This window comes from Triticum urartu, chromosome 4 (assembly GCF_003073215.2).
Source record: "Triticum urartu cultivar G1812 chromosome 4, Tu2.1, whole genome shotgun sequence".
Taxonomy (NCBI): Eukaryota; Viridiplantae; Streptophyta; class Magnoliopsida; order Poales; family Poaceae; genus Triticum; species Triticum urartu.
Window position 1 is genome coordinate 607,608,620 of NC_053025.1, and position 9,913 is coordinate 607,618,532.

The window sequence follows — 9,913 nt, forward strand, 5'->3', positions numbered from 1 at the left end:
CTAATAGAATGTACTGTGACGAATTTCAACTTTGGAAATCCTTACGTTACCGTTCCTATGTTTTCTTTGTCGTCGTTGTGTCGATTTGGAGATCCCGGGTGGGCATCAATCATCTCTGTCTCCAGCAACTTTTGGGGTTTTAACCAAAATAATAATAATTCAGAGGCCTCCGGAATCAATGAATTTGGTAAATTCGACAAATTAACCAAATAAAATTTAAAGTTTTAGATGAAATTTGACCGGCTTGAGATAAAGTTGAATTGAATATTTTTTAGGGCCCATTAGATAGTCGGCCTATAGCACAAACTAGATCGGGACCGCGCCTTAGCACAAACTAGATCGGGACCGCGCCTTGGCGCGAGGGTGCCGGTCCCAACATTTTGGTGAAGCAAGTAGTGCTAAGTTAGTAGGAATCTACGTTTAGCGTATGAATTCCCTCTACATTGGAGTAAGTTCAACATTCAATGATCATTTAGTAAGAAGCATAGTTTAACACACGTATTCAACAAGACAACAAAGCAAGATATTATCAAGTTCAACATCCTCATGAGATTATAAACACTCAGTGAATTCATTAGACCACAAAAGCTAATAACTACGACATTAAGTTCAATACTAAGAGCATAAACACGAGAGAGGAAGTACTAATAGCAGGAACATAATAAGAAAGCAAAAGCCAGGCATAGTGACGGTAGAGGCGGTCAAACTACAAAGCCATAGCTATTAGGAATACTAATTAGCAGCTCCGTCCAACTGCCTTGTCGGTCAACTTCATAGGTGCACTTAGATGATCAACCGCGTGGCCTTGGTGTAAAAGCAAATGGTGCAAGCACATCATGCTCTTGTGCCCGAGACCGTCTTTTTATTTGCATCATCTCAGCCCATGTGGGAAACTAAAGCATGATGGCACGAACTTCAGAAGCTGTCGTGTACTCAAAGATGACTTGAATTTGATGGTTCTACAGAACAGATACAAATGAAGAACATTATCCTGTGGATAAGTAAGGAAAAGGGAACCAATAACAAACATCTACTTTGGATTAGCTAGTGTTAATAAACCATTAAAGATTACTGAGTGTAAAAACAATGTTGTGCGGTCAGACTACCGATACTCTTTAGCCTATAAAACCTAGGTGTGCGCCATCCCTTTCTCTACGAAGTACAATTTAGCGGTCCTTTATTGTTACTGTTGAATCAAGAAAGCAATGGAATGATAAATGGATACATTGAACTACACAAAAGGCCACCAGATATCTCATAGAAAAGATTGTCGATGTAAACATGTCTATGCCACAACCTATGGATATTTATAGAGTAGATGTCACTAATTTCAAACGTTAATATCTGGTATAGGGGAAATTCAAGTAGGTAGTAAAAATGTCGTGGCGGAACTGAATTATACAATAAATGCATATGCATATAGAAAACCTCTGTCTATTGTTCAAATATACGAAATCTACTTATAATCTTGATCCAGAGCAGCCAGTAGGTCTCTAAGCTGCTTTTTTGTAAGGAAGATAACCAAAGAAAGAGATCGATTGTTAAAAGACTCAACAGTAAAAAGAAGCAGAGCACATGGCCATTTGAGGACTGATAGTACGTCTAATGTGGGCCATTATTCAGTCTTTTCTCTAGCCGGCAGCCTAATTGTATGTCTATTGAAACCATTTTCAAAAAATAAAGGCTTTGTCAGACTCAAAAGAACATGACGTTACTACCAGCTAATACATGACCATGAGATCTTGTATCATAGTTGTATTGTGATCTGGTCCTAAATATTGCCATTTTGTCTTATGAACCATGAAATCTAAACTTTTCGCCCTGTAACAGAGCAAGCACATGCATGCTCTTGCCGTCTGCGGACTTATAGAAAATCCGGTGCCTTACATGAAACAGTCCAAGAACCATATTTCAGATTGCACAACTAAAAGCAGAGAAACATGTAGCAAAGTAACAGTATCAATACATGGAACCCAGCAGAAGAGATGATAGGTTGGTATAAAGTAAAGGTTGGTACCTGAGAGTGGACAATACACCCCTACCTGATGATCGGTGAGAGTCAATAGATTAGGCAAAACTACAGCACCCACAAAGCTGAAGGCAAGGCCGGCAAAAAATAATCGACAACAGGATTAACCAATGGAAATACCAAGCTAATTAAGCATCTAGAACCTAAAGCCATCAACCAAAAAACAGCACTACCCACACACAAAATACATGGGTCCACACATAACCTTTAAAAATACATGTTGCTCCTTTACTACCTGCATAACCTAAGAGAACATGAAAAAAGGACTAATTTAGTTCTGCTGTAGTAGCAACTCATAATAATTTAGCTAGCATCTACGGTGATGAAGCAAAGACAATGACACTATTTAAAAAGAAAGTGAGCAGCAGGGAAAGCAAGATGGTAACAGGGAAAGCAAAACATGTGCGTACAAACTATTTCCTAAAATCACATCTCAAGAAAACCCTATTTAACACCTATAGGAAGTAAGACGACAAAGCAAGCAAATTTATCAAATACGGCAGCTTATTATTACCTCAAGCTAAACGGGGTTCTCCATACTTTAATTCCGCTATGCATTGCTAGTTTCTCTTCCCATTAGATTCGAAACTCAAGCAAACAGGAGGTTCATGTCCAGAGCAGCAACCAGACCAACCAGAGTATAAAGTAGTCCTTGTACATAAACCTATTCAAATGTATGTGTTCATCTGCTACAAAGTAACACCTTGTAGCTCACTTTCTTATTGGTCCATCTTACTAATCGTTCAAAGTTGCACACATGTGCAAACTGAATGATAAGGTTGAGAATGCAGTTAACTGTAGCCTGTAGAGCTGCAGAGTGACTTGGCTGCAAGGTTGCCAAAAGGATGCAAAAGAAGTGGCAAGCAAGGGAAGAACATCCTACTTCTTATCCAAATATTCAAAATGTAGAGGATTGTGCATGATATTCAGCATATAATAAACTACAGTGCACTTTCTAGTTCAGATATCCATGACTATATTTGAAGTGTATAGTAGATTAACCATTGTCTAGCAAAATTTCAGGAGATCCATGAGAAGTTCGTTTCCACTTGATACAATAATCAAACAACCTACAGCTCAGCGCAGACAAAACTGAAATTTAAATCTAGTGAAACCTACACAAAAACAGACATATGTGATTAACTGGAGTGAAGAATGCAGTTGCCTAGCCGGCTGCAATGAGATAAAATACGTCGAACAACCGCTAACATCACTAAAAGAAGGAGCTTAATTTTCCCATGGGACTACTTGTTGCAGTCGTCGATGAGCTCTCTAGCAGGCAGTGGCGGAGCTACAAACTAAGAGCAGGGCGGGCCAATCTGAAGAATACCACCCAAAAAATTCAGAAATAGCCCAGTTAGGCTCATACTTTGCATTGTTTTCGTTCTAAGCTGGGCGGGCCATGGCACTGTTTTGCCCCTACATAGCTCCGCCACTGCTAGCAGGAGTCCTCAACATCCTATCCTGTACAAGCCACTGTCGCTAAGGCCGCATAGAGTCATTTGAAACAGAGATCCTATAAGCTAAATAGTGTTGGTTCCCATAGCCTGTCTCAATCAAAAACACAAAGCAAATAATCAAGAGTAGTATGATCTTGTCTAAAAAATCAGATACAAGTTATTCAATCAAAAAAACAAATGGGGAAGTGGCCACACTTCTGAGCTAAACTTATCATAATCCAAGTGAATGCAGAAAACTAACTAAATGACTGGTGGCCAAATTCACATATGACCCAATTAAGGTTTATCCCAGAGTTCTACGACCATTTGGACTTTATCTATTCGTTTTCATTTGGAGAATATAATAGAGCGAATGAAAGTCCATGATTAATTTAGAAGAAGGTACAACCACACACTTAACAGGGGACAAGCCTAACCCCGGTTTCAGAGTGAAGAATCAATCGAAGATCAAACACATCATCGTGTTGCCGTGAATGGTTAATTTAGCAGTAGGTACAACAGCTAATAGGGGACATCGGGTCGCCACCTAATCAATTTTGTATACCTGCAGTATATACGGTCAATACAGTTAGGTCAGTGTAACAAAAAACATATCTTGGCATGAATGACTCTGGACTCACTATCTTTTATAAAGGGAAGCATCAGTGTGAGATAAGCGCAGTTAAATTAATTAATCCGCACATACTTATATCAACTTATCAAGTGACTGGAATCACCTTATAATGATGAAGTTAGCGTCCTTCTTCAATTTGGAAAATGAACAAAATTTACAAAATTGTCAAACAACCAAACATCATTGCGTTATGCCTACCTTTGAATGTTAGAGATGATGTGAATATTCAAGAAATAAAAATCCGATAATCAAGAAACTGATGAAATCAAGAGGAAAAAACTAATGCATAGACGTATTGGACATGTACATTTGTTCACCAGCCATGTATCTTGTGTTGAAACTATTGGTAATACTTGGTTGTCATTTTCCTGGATCTATATATTATTCTTTCACTGCAATATAATATAACGAGGCATTGGCACTTGCAACCCTAAATCACAGATGAGCAGGCCCAAAGGAGAGAGCTGGTAAGACAGATGTAAACGAACCTCGGTTGGAACATGCTGGTTGTTGGAGCTCGAACGGGGGCGGCCTCCCACAAGAAATCGTTGGAGTAAGCCATCGCCCGGCTGTGAGCGAGTTGCACGACTGAGCAGCCCATGCATCGCCATGGTACGGGTGCTTGAACAGATGATGGTGGTCGTTGGGTGCGGTGGCGGATTGTGCCATGTTTCAGCCTGTAAGGTTCATGTCCAGAGCAGCAACCAGACCAACCAGAGTATAAAGCATGATAAAAACCTGTTCTGAATAAAGCATATAGCAACGACGACTATAAGATAAGACACAAGAAATGCACAAGCGAAATTGAAAACTAACGGTGCATCTCATTGATTTTGTGTATGGTAGGACAAATGCTTCTCTTGTTTATTTGCTACCACACATAAATACAAACTTGAGTCTGTCCAAGCATATAACCAAAACAAGCTGAAAATACTGCAGATTCAAAAGCACAAGTAAAGCCTACAGGCTGAAACTATTCAGATTCAAAAAGCACATCCCATATTTAATTTCAAACTGAGCATAGATATGAACCTGAACTATTTTATCTAAACATATGATTAGGATAAATCAATGGTTAGGATAAGCCAAAACTCACTTATTCCTCGTCTGTTTCTTGGTGGCGGCCATGCCTCTTCTTCACATAAGCACTGAATAACAGGGGGAGCACGACAGCAACGAATCTTCAGTGCAAGAAAGAAGGAATCAGTGAGGTAAGGTAAGCAGGGGTTCGGGCTAGGCATACAAACCTGTGTTGTGGGGCAGCGGCGAGGACGGCGAGGAAGCGACAGCGGTGGCGGCGTCTAGTCGCCGGCAACCATGGAGATCCCCATCGACGCCTCTCTGTGGATCAGCGACGCGAGCGGCGGCCTTCACATGTCTGACGGGGAGAGTAGCTGCAGCTGTGTCTTCCTCGTCCTCACAGGTGTGCGGCGACAGGAGAGGCGGCTATGCATGAAGAGTGGCGCAGCAGCTTCGTGGCCTCCTGGGCGGAGAGGAGAAGAGGCCGGGCAGGTGGGCGACGGGCGGGGAGGAGAGGAGACGAAGCACGAGGGAGGAGGACTGGCGGCGGCGGCTAGAATTCACCGTGAGGAGAGCAGCAGCCATGGAAGCACCTCTGCCTCCTCCCCTCTCCGCCGCTCGCTCCTCCTTTCCTCTCGTCTGGTGGCGCCCCTGAATCATCACGTACGAGACACTCAAGTTCGGCCATGGCCGCCGCCGTGCTCAGAGCTCGGCCGCGACTGCCGCCGCGCTAACCAACGCGCCCACACGCCCCGGCTCAAGCTCGGCCCTGGCCGCCACCGCGCCCGGATCTGGATCCGGAGCGCCCTTCGACCCCTCGGCGCGCGCTGCTTGCCGCCGAGTCTCACGGGAGTGGTCGCCACCCCGCCGTCTTCGGATCCGGCCGCCGCTGCCATCTCTATTCTTGCCCCAGCCCGACCGGTGCGAAGGTGATTCGGGCGACGGGACGGGAGGGGACGACAGGGCAGGAGGCAGAGCACGGGGGATGAAGGGTGGCGGTGGTGGCGGCGGCGACGGCGAGTGCGGGGACGATGGGGGCGAATGGGAGGACAAGGAGGCGAGGCAGGCGCCAGGGAAGGAAGGGGGCGAATGAGAGGCGAGCCAGCTGCCCTCCCCCACCCCATAGCCGCACGGGCCAACCACAGCCCACCACGCACGAGGCCTGGACGCGAAAAGACCGAAATACCCTCGGCGGGGGGCAAGATTTACGTGCGGTGGCACGGGATCTTTACAGTGGGGTGAACTGTTCATTGCTACAGGAGCACCTCTTCGATCCAACGGGCGAGGGCGACCCAGGGCTCGATCCGACGGCCCAGATCGCATCAAGTGCTTCGATCCAACGGCCAGGAAGGCCAAATCGCTGAGGAGCCGGGAGGTTCACTGCATCCCTTATATCACGATTTAGCCAGGCGAGCGACTAACTGGGCAGGCCCATTTAACTGTAAATTTTTCTGGTTTTAGAAACCTTCTAGAATGTTTCAGACTGTTTTTTTTTTTCTATTTTCCTTCTTCTCTATTGTCTTTTACCTTTGTTTGTGAAGAGAGCGTCAAATAGGCGCCCCCAGGAGCCATACATGTCTGCCTCCACTATGGGAAGATGAAAACTTTGCCAACTAGATGATTCCCCGCACGTTGCGGCGGGACCTCCGCTTAAAAATTGTTGTAAATAATGTATTGGTTCACCACAGAAAGTTTGAATTTGTTAGCAGTAAAATATTTGAAGGAAGGTTTATGTAAAGTTAATTTTAACTATTTTGATTAAGAGAACGCAGCTAAATCCAATGGATAATTCATGGAGATGACATACAATTGAGTGCAATTCTTGGCAGATAGTTAAACCGAAGCATGCCGAAAAATATGCTTGATTCCAGTCACAATTAGTACTGGATAATCTATACAATTCAAGCAACTGAGTATATGAAAACAACTTTACCTCGTTCTTCTATTTCTTTCTTGTCTTTTATTTTTTTATAAATAGTTCATCTTTGCATGAGAATTAAGAGCATTATGTATTATGATCTTCATCGCCGCATTCAGATAACGCCTAAAACAGACACAATTAAGAACACAATGAATACATTTTCTCCTGAAGGGTTTCCACTAAATAATCACATCATTTTTTATACCAGCCAATAATTTGTAAAAGGTAACCGAGAATGTGTGATGAAACTTTTAATGTGAACTGATAAAATCCAATAGTATCCTCGCTTATGTTATCTGAATAACCATCTTTCGGATTGCAACTTGCAAGAAGGAATACAGCCCAGCAGCTGTTGCACATAGAAGGAGAAATGTATGCAAGTTAGGAAAATTTAACATGAGACAAAAAGCATGAACTAAGTCTTGATGATTTACATTGGTTTCTTATCCATTGTGATCATGCATTCGATGCAGCCTATTCTGTGAACAACAGCAGCAATATTAATGATTTGCACACATCTGCAAGAACAAATCAAGAATGAACCAACCAATCTGAATCAAACAATCAGGCAAGCAAGAAGCTTCACGTGCATAACATAGCCAAGCAGAATTGTCATATCGAAGAGTAGCAAGGAAAATAGCTTACCAGATGTGTGATACTTGATATGTCATCTTAAATATAAACCAACTTGGCACCAGATCAATTGCCACGCTAGCAGCAGAACAACAACATGGGAGAGCCGTCAGAAGGGAGGCCGACCGGCGCCCGTGCCGGAGGACCGGACCTCATGCCGAGATCTAAATTGTGGAGCTGCGACAGAGCTCATCTCTGCCCGCATCTATGTCCTGCAGGAAGTGGCTGTGGTGGCGGCCTCTACCCTCGTCTTCGGCAACCACGGGCGCTGCTCAATTAGGAATTACAGCCCTCCCAGCCTCGAGCCGGTGGTGGCCGCGAGCATGTCGGCGAAGTGCCAGCGCGGCGTGGTCAGCTTGGTGTAGATGCCGAGGTAGGGTGGGTCGGGCGCGAGATGAGATTTACCATGTGTCAATGTGTGTGAATACCTTGATGTACTGGGCGATGGCGAACTCGAGAACGATGTCTAGGTGCCGGCCACTGGGGAGTTGCCAAACATGGCCAGGTAGGAGAAGAGGGCGACGCCGTAGGCCGCGTGGCTACGGCCGGAGGCAGCGTCTGCGTCTCCCACCTGGGGCTGCTAGTTCTAGAAGCTTCCAACCCCCGCCTCCTCCTCTAGACTTGTACCAGCAGCGACGGGGATCCACATCGGGGACTTCAATCTGAATACATGACTAATCCTCTCCAGCAGAGGCACTATTTATTGTGGAGAGAACAACTTTGTCAGTTACTCCATTTATTCGGTGGAGAAGAAGAAAATGAGGTGGAGAAGATGAAGATGGGTATGGAAAAGAAATCAATCGGCGGAGGAGTTAATCGGGAGATGAAAGGGTTGTCTTTTGAGGATAAGCGGCGGTTGTGCTCAGTTAAATCTAGCACTTTCTTCCGTATTTGTAGGGTAACGGGGCCTGAGGTATTGAGAGGCGATGAATGATTCCGTTTCATAAGTATTTTTTGGTGTCGTTTTAAGGAGAAGAATGGAGAGCCGAGAGCATGTCGGTCATGGCGGCGCTGACCAGAAGACAGAGCGACAGGGAAGACGAACACTCAGCGACCATTTTTTTGAGCAAAACGAACACTCAACGACCTAATGCGATAAGCAGGTAGATGGGCCAGGTACATACATGTATGACCAAGCCCAGCAAGATGGAACGTAGCCCAGTTGCAAAAGAGTAGCTTCGTGCAGCCCAGCTCGCTGAGTTAAGCGATTAGCGATGGAAAACCATGCGGCTGGAGCCTGGAGGATTAGTGCTGACATGGCCGCACGGGAATGGATGCTGATGTGGACAACTTGCATGTTGAGAGAATTGATAGTAATGGGGATCAACTTCTTAAGAATGTAAGATTAGCATCACTATTGAAATCTCTCCATTCATGGTAGATGTTGACCACTGAAACCCTATTTATTCTGGATTATCTCTTTCGGGATCAATTGGGGCTCTCGTCCGATCATGGAAGTATGGAGAGATGGGTGACATATTTTTTGTAATAGGTGGACCGTCGGGTGAACAAGTCTAAAGAAAATGATTGATGTTTAGCTGACAGTGATTTAGTACAAAACAGTGTGCATTCATGTTGGGCATTCTGAATGTACGAGTGTGTATTTTAACGGGTGAAATTGAATGTTGCTATATTTAGAATGAAGAGTATTATTCTTTTATGGATTAACTCCTGCAGCTGCAGTACTTTGAGATGGGTAGCCCTTGGATGGAGCGAGTTATTGCGAGAATGAAGGCAATCCATAATGATAAATTTTAACCCCTCCCTCATCCATGTTGAGTTTCATCAACAAGTACGTGGAGAATCTCGAGGTGTATTTCTAGGGTACCACTTTCCAAACAAGGTTAAACAAGTCTATCGCGCGGACAAACGGGGTGCCTCGTGTTCTCCACCACCGACAGACACGAGCGCACGATGGGTCAACATGTTGGTCTTGCGCGCACGCAGGGGGGATGGGAGTGGGTTGTTGGGCTCGGGCTTGAGCTTCGGCTTGCTCATTTGCACCTCTTGTGACCTAGATAACAAGGCCAACGACTTAGAGTTCATCCTGTAGAGTGTTTTCACCAACAATGATAGCCCCAAACCCCATGTCACCTCCTTTACCCCCCCCCCCCAATCACTCACAGGCCCCCTGCAGTGCCCACAAGCTCGCTGCTACCTCCGTTGTCATCACCTCCACGGTGATCCACCTTAGCATGTCACCTAGCCACGCCAAGGAGGTCCTTGGCATGGCCAAT

At 44.8% G+C, this 9,913-nt stretch overlaps 1 long non-coding RNA gene across 1 annotated transcript; it reads right to left on the reverse strand.

Annotated features, from left to right (window-relative positions):
* Positions 1-501: 501 nt before the first annotated feature.
* Positions 502-5,192, reverse strand: LOC125553153. Its single transcript, XR_007303938.1, has 2 exons — positions 4,591-5,192; positions 502-4,033 (listed from the first exon to the last, which is right to left on the reverse strand). It is a non-coding gene; the product is annotated as an uncharacterized LOC125553153 (long non-coding RNA).
* Positions 5,193-9,913: the final 4,721 nt, after the last annotated feature.